Source organism: Anguilla anguilla, chromosome 18, assembly GCF_013347855.1.
Source record: "Anguilla anguilla isolate fAngAng1 chromosome 18, fAngAng1.pri, whole genome shotgun sequence".
Lineage (NCBI taxonomy): Eukaryota > Metazoa > Chordata > Actinopteri > Anguilliformes > Anguillidae > Anguilla > Anguilla anguilla.
This window is the reverse complement of record NC_049218.1, coordinates 27644745-27657480: the sequence shown is the minus strand read 5'-3', so window position 1 is coordinate 27657480 and position 12736 is coordinate 27644745. Positions and strand designations below refer to the sequence as shown.

Here is a 12736-nt window from a genome sequence, read left to right as displayed (position 1 = left end):
CTGGAATTGTAAGTTTGCACAGGAAGTCTGGGGTTTAATGGGGAGGATGTATAGTGTTTTGGGGGATTTCAGTTGGGAAAGGGTGTGTTATGGGGAGGGACTGCGGAGGAAGAAGGGAAGAGAGAAACTTTTGGTTCTTCTATTGATCAGTTTGGTGAAGCAGAAGTAGTGGGGGGCGCGGGGAGAGAGGGGGGTGGTGAAGCAAGGGTGGACGGTGAGCGGGGTGGGGGAGATGGTGGAAGCGGATATACAGCGCCGTTTTCAGTGGGAGGTGCTGCGGTGGGGTTTTCATGCAGCATGGGAACGGTGGAAACTAGTGATGTGATTGTGTAGATTTTGTGTTGTCATGGTTGTGCCCTGTTCTGTTTCAAAATGGAAGAGATGGACTTTGGGACATTGGGACTTGTGAGCGGGAAGGGGCGGAAATGGAGGGTTTTGGCACTATGGGGTTTGTTTGGAAGGGAAAGAGGAAAAGGTGAGTTTGTGCACATACATATAATCTAAACAATGGGGAAAAGGGGGTTTTTGAGTAAGAGTGCTGTATTGGTGTGTGAATAAAAAAAAATTTCAAAAAAAAATCTGTTCTTACCAGTTTAATATCTGATACGTCCCCTATCTGGGGACTACATATTAAACGGATTTTTGAGACTGAGAGTCGAAGAAGGAGCTTGCTCCGTCCGCTCCACGCATCGACCCGGTATTGCAGTACGTCCGGGAACGGTGCGCCTCTATTTTTGGGTGCAAAGGAAGGGCGAAAGCTGCTGCTGCTGCTTTTTCTTCTTCTTTTTCATGGAGTGGACAAGCAACTGAATCCTTGTGGGGGTTTTTTTTTTTTTAAATAAAAGAAATAGTTTTATCATGTGTCTATCTTTCTTTCTATCATTCTTCGTCAGCTAGCTGGGTAAGTGAAGTTGGTTAAGTAAGTCAGCTAGCGAGCCGGTTTGCAGCGGTCCGTGGCTCGCTTGCGCCCTCTGCCAGTCGGGCGGTTATAGCGTCTCCTCTCCCTCTTCCGCGGATAACGCGCGGGGGCGCCGGCAGACAACTCCGGGCCTGCGGCTCCGGGCCGGGAGGGCCTACGGCGGCTGGTGACGGCGAGAGGCCACGTGTGCTCGGGTTTCTCTTCATTTATTCACGAGTCTACTGCCCTCTACTGGAGGACAGTGGGCTCGTGAGTTTCTGGTGTGTAATCAGAGCAGACGTGCCTCTCTCTTCTCTCTCTCTCCCTATACTTCCTCTCTCTCTTTCTGAAGGTCTGGTGTAGTGGCGCAGAACCAGTGGCTTGACCGCGGCTGTGTCCACTGCATCGGACCGGCGGACCAGGCCGGACCTACAGCGTTGGGGATAGGCAGGTACCAGTGGTGTGACCACGGCCTGCTGAATCCCCAACGCCGAAGCCAGGACAGCGCTAGGAGGACCCCTGCCAGAAGACTCCCGCCATCCGGGGACCACACCACTGCTGCGGACGACCATCGCCGGAGACCAGAGGGGAGTTCAGCGCCGCCCGGAGAGAAGGCCCGTAGCGGCTCGCTCTCCGGGCTATTCCATCTTCATCGAGACTTCGCCCTCGCTTCCTGGCTCCCCTCCTTTGCTCTCCAGGCCGCAGCAGGACCATCGGGTGGACCCGGAGGACGAGGCCGAGGAGCAGGCAGACGGGGGACCCGAGGACCTCCATCCAACGACGGCGGCGGCACCCGGATCCAGCGAGACCAGCGTCTTGGATCAACGCCTGGTGCCGGCTACCGGAAGGGAGGTCCCACTGCCCCTTGTGGAGCTGACTTCTGATCAGCTCCCTTGGTGCGGCAACGTTTGGTCCCCCTTGGAAGGACCAACATCTCTTAGCGCTGTTCCTGTGCTTCTTCCACCCACTTAGGTCCGGCCTGAGAGAGAGGGAGGATGGCTACGGGAGCACAGCCAGGAGTCCGACGCCACAACGCCGTCCGAATGACGTTACAGAACAGCGGAGAAGGGGGCAGCGGTGCTAGTGGTCCCCCCCAGGTGGCACAAGGGGCGAAGGGCGCAGCCGCAAGGGGCGCCGCAGAGCCAGCAGCTACTGGGGGGGCAAGCAATGCCGCTGCCCCCAACGTCAACAGGAGAGTGACAGGTATGACCCGCCTAGAGTTCAGCCGGGCAGTGCTTCAGCGAGCCATGGGATTTGTGCCTGGCGACCTGAACTGCCTGGTGAAGGTTCCGGGCAATGCAGACATTTTTTGAGATTAGTTTCAGGTCTGCAAACATCCTGGAGAGGTTCTGGAACCTCTATAGAGAGGGGAAGGGTAAGGCTCCCCTCAGTGTTTTTGATGTAGAGCCCCTGTCCGACACCGAAAACAAGGTGGTCACTGTACAGTTTTATAACGAAGCTGTGCAGGACCACGATGTGAGTACGTGGTTGGGCAGGTATGGTCTTGTTAGATCTGAAGCCCGGAGAGTCCTTGATGAGGACGGAGTCTGGACCGGAGCCAGGAAATGGCTGGTCCAGCTCAAGCCCGACCCCTCTGCACTTGGGGGGGTATGCCACATCCCCAGCTCCATCACGCTGGGGAGACACAGGGGGGCGGTGTTCTATTACGGCATGCCCAAGCTGTGCAGGAACTGCGGCGAGTTAGGTCACTTAGCCGCAGCCTGCACAGTGGTCAAGTGTAAGACGTGCGGCGGCGAACACGAGACCAGGGCATGCCGTGATCCGAAGCCCTGTAACCTCTGCGGAGCGAGGGGGCATCTCTTTAGAGACTGTCCCCTCTCGTACGCGAACAGGGCTAGGAGCACCGCACCCCCTCCTCCATCTGCTGCCCCCCCTTCGGCCCCACCGCCTCCCCCGCCCACCCCCATGCCACGCACCAGACCACCCACCCCTACCCCCTCCCAGCCTGGAAGCCCAACCCCACACGCACACACCTCAGCACAAGACCCTACCCTCTGTATCCCCACCGCCGGAACCCCCAACTCCACAGCGTCCCCTGCTCTAGACCCCACCAATCCCGCCACTGTCACTATTAAGGAGGAGCCTGACTCTGACACCCCCATTGTGGTGTTGGAGTCAGACTCCTCAACCTCAGATTCGGATTCCATTACTCCTTGGCAACAAGCTAGGAAGAAAAAGGGCAAACGTATCAGATCACCCACAATAGTAAAACAACAACCGCAACCTCCCAACCCAGCAATAGTTCGCCACACATCTAAATTCACAAAACCTTTAAAACAGTTAAACTCAAAACCGGCACATAGTACACAAACTACAGCCAGGCCCGAGCCCCCTCCCCGCCCTACAAAACCACCCACACCACCGCCAGTACATTGCACTGAAGTTCTACATACCACCACCACCACACAACCAAAAACCATTAGGGACCAGCCAGTCTCCGGTCCAGACCCTGTTAAAGGATCTGGAACAGCAACCTCCTCTCAGGGCCCTCCAGGGACTGGGGGGAAGCCTGGGGCAAGACCATCTGCCCCCACCTCTCCAGGACGGAACCTCCCAGGCAGTCAGGAGGGGAGGCCTGTGAGTGTACATGGTCCGGGGGTGAGTAGGCGCCTCAATAAACAGGACACAGTAAACGACAAACTAAACAACATTTGCAAACAAATAGCTAACAGTAATATTGGTAAATAAATCACACACAACAATAAAACTATGGATCACACAATAACACTCTCATCACTAAACACCCGAAGCATAAAAGACCCTTTCAAACGCCATACAGTCTTCTCCATCCTGTCACAGGTCCCCTCAGACGTCATCCTGCTCCAGGAATGTGGTATTCCGTTCCGGGAGTTGGATGGCGTTCTGAGGGAGGGATGGAGAATGGGAGACTCTCTCTGGTCTGGCTCCAACATCGCCAGAGCTGATGGGGTCGGCACGTTGGTGAAAAACCCCTACGTACGTATAACATCCAGCAGCGTAGTAGAGAGTGGGCGAATCCTCGTCACCGACTTCGATGTCGGGGGTTCCCCACTCAGGGTGATCAACGTGTACGGCCCCACCAGCGTGGCCGAGAGAGTCTCCCTTTTCACAAAATTACCTTCATTAATCCATTGCACAATGCCGGTTGTCGTGGGGGGGGATTTCAACTGTGCCTTGACAGATGAGGACCGCAGCAGACCCAGACGGGACCGCTCCAGCGACCTACTGCGGTCCCTCATAGAAGACTTCTCCCTCCGCGACGCCGGGGGCGCCTCTCCCCCCCAACACACGTGGGTGAGTTCTTCCGGAAGCTCTTCTTCGAGGATCGATTTGTTTCTGCTCTCCCCAGGCCTGGGGGTGCCCGCTTATTCCATCCAGGCGGTGCACTTCTCGGACCACCACATGGTGACCGTGTCCCTGACCTGGAAGAAGTCCATAACCGTGGGTAAGGGGCTCTGGCGGATGAACATCAGCCATCTCCAAGACCCCCAGGTGCGACTCTCCTTCTCGAGACGTTACCTGGAGTGGGTGAGTCTGAAACATCTCTTTGACTCCCCGGTGGAGTGGTGGGAGATGGTGAAGGAGCGAGTGCGAGGCTACTTCCGGGCAGTCGGGCGGAGGAAGGCGAAGGAAAGGAGGGCAGTTTTTGTACGGCACAATGCTGCCCTCCAGAGACTGAGCCTCCTCCAGTCCCGAGGCCTGGATGTTAGCAGTGAGATCGCACGGACTCGGCAGAGCCTCACCACCCTTCTTGTAAACAAGAAGTGTAACCAACTCGTGTGCTTCGCGTCTGCTACCGGTTCCGTTGCGTGATAAGTAGATTTTAAGTTTTTACTTGTATTGCGTGCAGTAGGGTTTTACGCGGTTAGTCGAATCAGCTGTTTGGCGTTATAGAATTGCTTGTAATTGAGGTCACGTGCGTCGGTTAGGAACTACCTTCTTTTGTGAAGCTAATTTTATTGATTTATTGTTTTTAATTGTGTCATTAGTTTCAGGTGCATTTGCACAATAATAGGGCTTTTAGAGCGACGTGGGTATTTTAACTGTGGTTCTCTGGTTAGACACCAGAAGTGTAACCAACTCGTGTGCTTCGCGTCTGCTACCGGTTCCGTTGCGTGATAAGTAGATTTTAAGTTTTTACTTGTATTGCGTGCAGTAGGGTTTTACGCGGTTAGTCGAATCAGCTGTTTGGCGTTATAGAATTGCTTGTAATTGAGGTCACGTGCGTCGGTTAGGAACTACCTTCTTTTGTGAAGCTAATTTTATTGATTTATTGTTTTTAATTGTGTCATTAGTTTCAGGTGCATTTGCACAACAATAGGGCTTTTAGAGCGACGCATAGCGTCGCTCCGTCACATTTTATGCGCTCCCTCCCCATCCCAGTATGCTCTCTCCCCTTCCGAACCCGCTTCCAGCGTCGCGGGCCCACACGACAGAGAAACCCATCCAACCTCCGCGACCTGCAACCAGCTACCAGCCAGAATGCCACCCTCGCTGGGGGACTCTGGAACTGCCAGTCGGCAACCCGAAAAGCCGACTTCATCTCCGCCTACGCTTCCCACCTGTCTCTCCAGTTCCTGGCCCTCACAGAGACCTGGATCAGCCCTGACAACTCTTCTACCCCAACCGCGCTATCCTCCTCATTCTCATTCTCCCACACACCCCGGCCATCAGGCCGTGGTGGTGGCACAGGTTTACTTCTCTCCCGCTCCTGGAATTTCTCTGTTCTCCACTCTCACCTCTCTCTGTCCAGTTTTGAACACCACTCTGTACATGTGACTCACCCATCTAACCTGTTTATTTCTGTCATCTACCGCCCCCCAGGTCCCCTGGGAAATTTTCTGGAAGAGCTTGACATCCTGCTCAGCTCCTTCCCTGAGAATGGTGCCCCCCTCATCCTCCTCGGAGACTTCAATATTCACCTTGAAGCCTCCCAGTCTGCAGCCTTCCTTCCACTACTCCACTCCTTCGACCTCTCCCTCCAGCACTCTCCCCCAACCCACAAGGCTGGCAACCTCCTCGACCTCGTATTTTTGAGGAACACCACCTGCACTGGCCTAAACGTCACCCCTCTCCATACCTCTGATCATCATTTTGTTTCCTTCTCACTCCCCCTTCCCTCCCACCCACACCCCTTCTCTCCACCCAGCCCTACTGTCTCTGTCCGCCGTAACCTGTGCGCCCTTTCTCCCTCCTCTCTTGCCCCCTGTGTCACTGCCTCCCTCCCCCCTCTTGATGTCTTCTCTGCCCTTCCCTCTGACTCGGCCTCTGACACCCTGCTATCATCACTCTCCACTGCCATTAATACCCTCTGTCCTCTTGTCTCCAGGCCCACACGCCCATCTCCTCCATGCCCGTGGCTGACTGACGTTCTGCGATCTTCCAGGACTGCCCTGCGTGCAGCAGAGCGGAACTGGAAGAAGTCTAGAATGCCAACGGACCTCTCTGCCTACCAGTCCCTACTGAACTCCTTCTCCTCAGCAGTTGCCACTGCCAAGGCAACATACTACCACTCTAAAATACACAAATCTATTGCTAACCCCAGGCAACTGTTTTCAATTTTCTCCTCTCTCCTCAGTAAACCCTCACCTCCAACTCAGACCTCCCTTACTGCTGAAGACTTCGCAGCCTTCTTCGAAGCAAAGGTCACACTCATCCGCAGCTCCCTTGACCCTCCCGACTCCCCACCCTTTCCTCCCCCCATCCCCTCTATGACCCTCCCCACATTCTCCACCTTCTCCCCACTCTCTCTCCCTGATGTCTCCCAACTCTTGCTCTCCCACCGTCCCACCACCTGTGCCCTTGATCCCCTCCCCTCTACCCTCCTCCAGCTGATCTCACCAGAGATCATCCCCTTCATCGCCCACCTGATTAACTCCTCCCTGACTTCTGGCACCTTCCCGTCATCTTTCAAAAGAGCCCACATCACCCCCATTCTGAAAAAACCAACACTGGACCCCTGCCTCACCCAGAACTACAGACCGGTATCCCTTCTTCCATTCCTATCTAAAACTCTCGAACGTGCTGCGTCTAACCAACTTTCCTCTTTTCTTTCTAAGCATAACCTCCAAGACCCTCAGCAGTCTGGTTTCAGACCCGGTCACTCGACGGAGACTGCCCTGCTCTCCGTCACTGAGTCTCTCCACGCAGCACACGCAGCATCCCGTTCATCTGTCCTAATTCTTCTTGACCTCTCAGCTGCCTTCGACACCGTTGACCATCCTACACTTCTGTCTTCCCTGACAGAATTGGGAATTTGCGGACCAGCCCTCAACTGGATTGCGTCCTATCTCTCCGGCCGCTCCTTCCAGGTTGCCTGGGCCGGTGCAGTATCAGCTCCTCGTCCCCTCACAACTGGGGTCCCTCAGGGCTCTGTCCTTGGTCCCCTCCTCTTTTCTCTGTATACTAGGTCCCTTGGCCCTGTTATTGCCGCCCATGGCATGTCATATCATCTCTATGCAGATGATATTCAACTTTTCTACTCTTTCTCTCCCACAGACACTCAGGTCTCCGATCGCATATCCGCCTGCCTGAGTGACATCCAGAGCTGGATGACCAAACACCAGCTCAAGCTCAACACAAGCAAAACGGAACTTCTCCATATTCCTTCTCTTACCTCTCCCACTTCTCATCTGCCCATTTCTTTAGGAGACACTCCCCTACACCCTTCGCAGAGTGCCCGAAATCTTGGAGTTGTGCTGGACAACAGGCTGTCACTCTCTGAGAATATCGCGGCAACCACCCGGTCGTGCAGGTTCATCCTGTACAATATCCGCAGAATAAGACCACTCCTCACCAATTATTCCACACAGCTCCTGGTCCAGGCCATGATACTGTCACGTCTGGACTACTGCAACTCCCTCCTGGCTGGCCTCCCAGCATCAGCCACCAGACCCCTTCAGCTCATCCAGAATGCAGCAGCACGTCTGGTTTACAACCTCCCTCGTGACTCCCACGTCACTCCCCTCCTCATCTCCCTCCACTGGCTACCAGTGCAAGCTCGCATCCGGTTTAAGACACTGGTGCTTGCTTTCCAAGCAGTCAAGGGGTCAGCTCCTGGTTATCTGCAGAAGATGATCAGACCCTACAAGCCGGCCAGATCGCTCCGATCGGCTACTACAGGGCGGCTGATTCCTCCCCCAACACGAGCAGCAACAAGGTCTCGACTCTTTGCAGTTCTGGCCCCACGATGGTGGAACGATCTTCCAGTGGAGGTCAGAACAGCAGAGTGTCTGAGCACCTTCAAACGGAAACTCAAGACGCACCTCTTCTCTGTGTACCTCTCTCCTCTTCCCTAAACCCCCTCCCATAACTATTAAAAAAAAAAAAAAAAAAAAAAAAAAAAAAAAAATTTTTGGTTCAGACTATCTTGTTTCTCCTTAATGTATGCTATCATAGTAAAGGCTTTTTATCTGCATTTTGTTCAATGGACTTAAGTGGACTTGATCCTGAGTTTGGTTACACTGTTGTAAGTCGCTCTGGATAAGAGCGTCAGCTAAATGCCTATAATGTAATGTAATGTAATGTAATGTTAAAGGATCTGGAGCATCAACCTCCTCTCAGGGCCCTCCAGGGACTGGGGGGAAGCCTGGGGCAAGAACACCTGCCCCCACCTCTCCAGGACGGAACCTCCCAGGCAGTCAGGAGGGGAGGCCTGTGGGTGCACATGGTCCGGGGGTGAGTAGGCGCCTAAATAAACAGGACATAGTCAACGACAAACTCAACAAAATCTGTAAACAAATTGCAAACAGCAATATAGGTTTATAACACACACTACAATAGGCTAGGAAGGAATCAGACAAGTCAACATCTCCAGCTTTACGAGACTGGGCACGGGTGACAGCACATGCGGGAAACACAGTTGGGAATGTACGAGTTAATTCGTCAGGGTGAGTCTTAGCGTCTGGTGTGTCCACCACTTCCAATACCGGCAGTACCTTCCCACCAGCAAGATCGTTACCCAAAATAAAAGTAACACCTTTTACGGGTAAAGAGGCTCTTACTCCCACTTTCACAAAGCCATTTACTAGCTCTGACTGCAAATGAATAGTATGCAACGGCACCGTCATAAAGCCCATGTTAATGCCTTGCACTAAAACATGAGAACCATTAAAAGTCTCGCTGGACAAAGGCAGTACATCAGAGAGAATGAAGGACTGAGCCGCTCCAGTATCCCTTAGCATAGTTACAGGTACCGGATCTTTCTGATCTCCGGACAACGAAACAAACCCCTTAAGAATAAAAGGTTCATAACCAGAGTCAGGAACATTCTCAGCGCTAGGTACAGGTTCAGAAATACTAGGGACTGTTTTAATTAAACCAACACTCTTGGGCTGTTCAGTACTCTGCCGCTGCTGCTTTCGCTTTAAAACCAAACAATCGGCAATTATGTGACCAGGCTTATGGCAGTAAAAACATTTCCACTCCGTTGCCCATGGGGAAACTGGCCGAGGACGATTGTCAGGTCTTACAGAAGACATAATACTAGAGCTTTTCTCGGCTCCGAGACGCAGCACGAGGAGAAGACATGAACACAGTTTTGTGAGTTAACACAAACTCGTCCGCTTGGACAGCTGCCTGTGACAGCAAAGTAACCTTTTGCTCATTCAAGTACACAACAACACGCTCCGGCAGGGAGTTCTTAAAGTCCTCGATAAGAACCAACTCACGAAGAGAGGTAAGGTCAGTGACTTTAGTAGCTGAGAACCATTTATCAAAGAGAACCCCTTTCTCTCTAGCGAACTCAACGAATGTCTGATTCAGGGATTTCTTGTGATTCCTGAACTTCTGTCTGTAAGCCTCAGGGACAAGCTCATAGGCACACAAAACAGCAGTTTTAACCATGTCATACTGTAAACTGTCTTCCAGCGACAGTGCAGAGCATACCTCCTGGGCCTAGCCAATAAATTTGCATTGCAATAAGAGAGGCCAGACATCCTTTGGCCATCTTAGCGAAGCTGCAATACGTTCAAATGCTCTGAAGTATGAATCTACTTCAGTCTCTCGGAATTGCGGTACCAATCTAATGTGCTTACTAACATCTAATGTGGTTTGCAGGGGATCGGACAAAGGAGAAACATTTGAGAAAACTGAGGGGGTAGACTGTGCGACAGGACCTGGCGCAACTTGCTTTGTCGCCAGTTCAAGCTGCCGCAGCTTAACCGCCGTCTCAGCCTCAATCTCCAATCTGCGGATCTCCAATTTCAAACTGAGTTCTGCCTGCCTCGCCGCCGCCTTTTCCTGAGCCTCTAGTTGGAGACGAACGAGGCGCACCTTCAAACGGGGATCAGCATCACTGAACCGCCGACTCCCAGCTGACACGGGAGAAAATGCAGGCAGTGTAGGCTTGCCCTCAGCCTCCGCTTCAGGTTCAGCCTCCACATCGCATTTAGCTGGCGGAGCTACAGATGCATCTGGATCCTCCTCAAACGCAGCAGCATCAGGCAGACCCGGTAACACAAAGACCCGCAGCTCAACCAACCCCTCTAATACGACGGCCTTAATATGTTTCTTAAGCGCCTGTCAAGAAACCGCAATACCAAAGTGTTCAGCCAATAACAAAAGGTCGTCTTTGCGACACTTATCAAACTGCTCTAAAGTAGGATTCTGGAGAAACCCAACCAAATCAAAAAGAGCCATTTCCAGCGGTCCCTATCGCCACAAGAGGGCGACAAGACAACACACACCGCAACTGTGGACCTCAAAGCAACGTCCAAAACCAAGACGCAAATAAATATTAACCTACAATAATCAGACAATTAAGTATCGGGAAATAATTAATAATGAGTAATTAATGATCCCGGACGAGCCCCCAATTTTGTTACGTCCCCATTGTGGTCTAGGGGTACAGGGGAGTAAAAAAATGAATGATCATTAAAGATTACATTTTATTTACACAATTAATTATCTATACAATGAACAAACAGGAGGGGAAACACTGGGCGGTACCAAACAAAAGAAGATAACCAAAACAGAAATATATAAGCTATTAACAATTCTAGAAATGAAAGAAACTAACTAACTGAAACCCGAAAATCTTCCGAACCTAACTAACTACACTGGCTATTCTAAACTGAACAAAAACATACAAGGGTGGTACACGCCCGTATCTATATATACATATACACAAGTGAAACTAACAGTGACAGTTAAGAAAAAAAACACCTACCTAAATCCCACTCCTTATATATATACACAAGTGAAACTAACAGTGACAGTTAAGAAAACAAACACCTACTTAAATCCCACTCCTAACCCAACACAAAACCAGCAACCAAACCAGAGACGCAAACCCAAACTCGAAGTCTTTTCAGAAATTACGATCGATACACAGAAGTCAAAATAGCACGAAGTCACAATAGTAATACAGGAGGCAACTAACATTCAAATCCAAGTCACTGGGGTGTAACTGACAATATTCGCTATATATATAGGTGTGGGTCTGTTCCTCATTGGCCGCCAGGCAGGTCCGCAGAAGAGGATTGGGGGGGAAACAACGCACTCTTCCCTCTTCTTCACCAATTGCGGAATGACCCGTAGCAGACTTCACGGAATAATGAGACCGAAAGAAAAAAACAAACCTGGCACGTAACACTCCCACCCATAAAATCAAAACACCTAGTAAGGCTAGTTACAATATATACAATTTAAAATTAAGTGCGTGACAGGGCGTCCGCCAATACGTTCTCTGACCCCTTTTTGTGACTGCCAGTCAAAGATGTCCTATACAGACACGGACTAACAAGAAACCGGTGTTGTTCGAGGGTGGGTTGTGGGGAGGAAGAGGAAACTGTGCAGCATGTGTTCTGGAATTGTAAGTTTGCACAGGAAGTCTGGGGTTTAATGGGGAGGATGTATAGTGTTTTGGGGGATTTCAGTTGGGAAAGGGTGTGTTATGGGGAGGGACTGCGGAGGAAGAAGGGAAGAGAGAAACTTTTGGTTCTTCTATTGATCAGTTTGGTGAAGCAGAAGTAGTGGGGGGCGCGGGGAGAGAGGGGGGTGGTGAAGCAAGGGTGGACGGTGAGCGGGGTGGGGGAGATGGTGGAAGCGGATATACAGCGCCGTTTTCAGTGGGAGGTGCTGCGGTGGGGTTTTCATGCAGCATGGGAACGGTGGAAACTAGTGATGTGATTGTGTAGATTTTGTGTTGTCATGGTTGTGCCCTGTTCTGTTTCAAAATGGAAGAGATGGACTTTGGGACATTGGGACTTGTGAGCGGGAAGGGGCGGAAATGGAGGGTTTTGGCACTATGGGGTTTGTTTGGAAGGGAAAGAGGAAAAGGTGAGTTTGTGCACATACATATAATCTAAACAATGGGGAAAAGGGGGTTTTTGAGTAAGAGTGCTGTATTGGTGTGTGAATAAAAAAAAATTTCAAAAAAAAATCTGTTCTTACCAGTTTAATATCTGATACGTCCCCTATCTGGGGACTACATATTAAACGGATTTTTGAGACTGAGAGTCGAAGAAGGAGCTTGCTCCGTCCGCTCCACGCATCGACCCGGTATTGCAGTACGTCCGGGAACGGTGCGCCTCTATTTTTGGGTGCAAAGGAAGGGCGAAAGCTGCTGCTGCTGCTTTTTCTTCTTCTTTTTCATGGAGTGGACAAGCAACTGAATCCTTGTGGGGGTTTTTTTTTTTTAAATAAAAGAAATAGTTTTATCATGTGTCTATCTTTCTTTCTATCATTCTTCGTCAGCTAGCTGGGTAAGTGAAGTTGGTTAAGTAAGTCAGCTAGCGAGCCGGTTTGCAGCGGTCCGTGGCTCGCTTGCGCCCTCTGCCAGTCGGGCGGTTATAGCGTCTCCTCTCCCTCTTCCGCGGATAACGCGCGGGGGCGCCG

At 51.5% G+C, this 12736-nt stretch overlaps 2 pseudogenes; both read left to right on the top strand.

Moving 5' to 3' along the window:
• The first annotated feature begins 561 nt into the window (after positions 1 to 561).
• LOC118218542 lies at positions 562 to 731 on the top strand (annotated as a pseudogene).
• An 11533-nt stretch (positions 732 to 12264) lies between these two features.
• On the top strand, positions 12265 to 12434 carry LOC118218541 (annotated as a pseudogene).
• Positions 12435 to 12736: the final 302 nt, after the last annotated feature.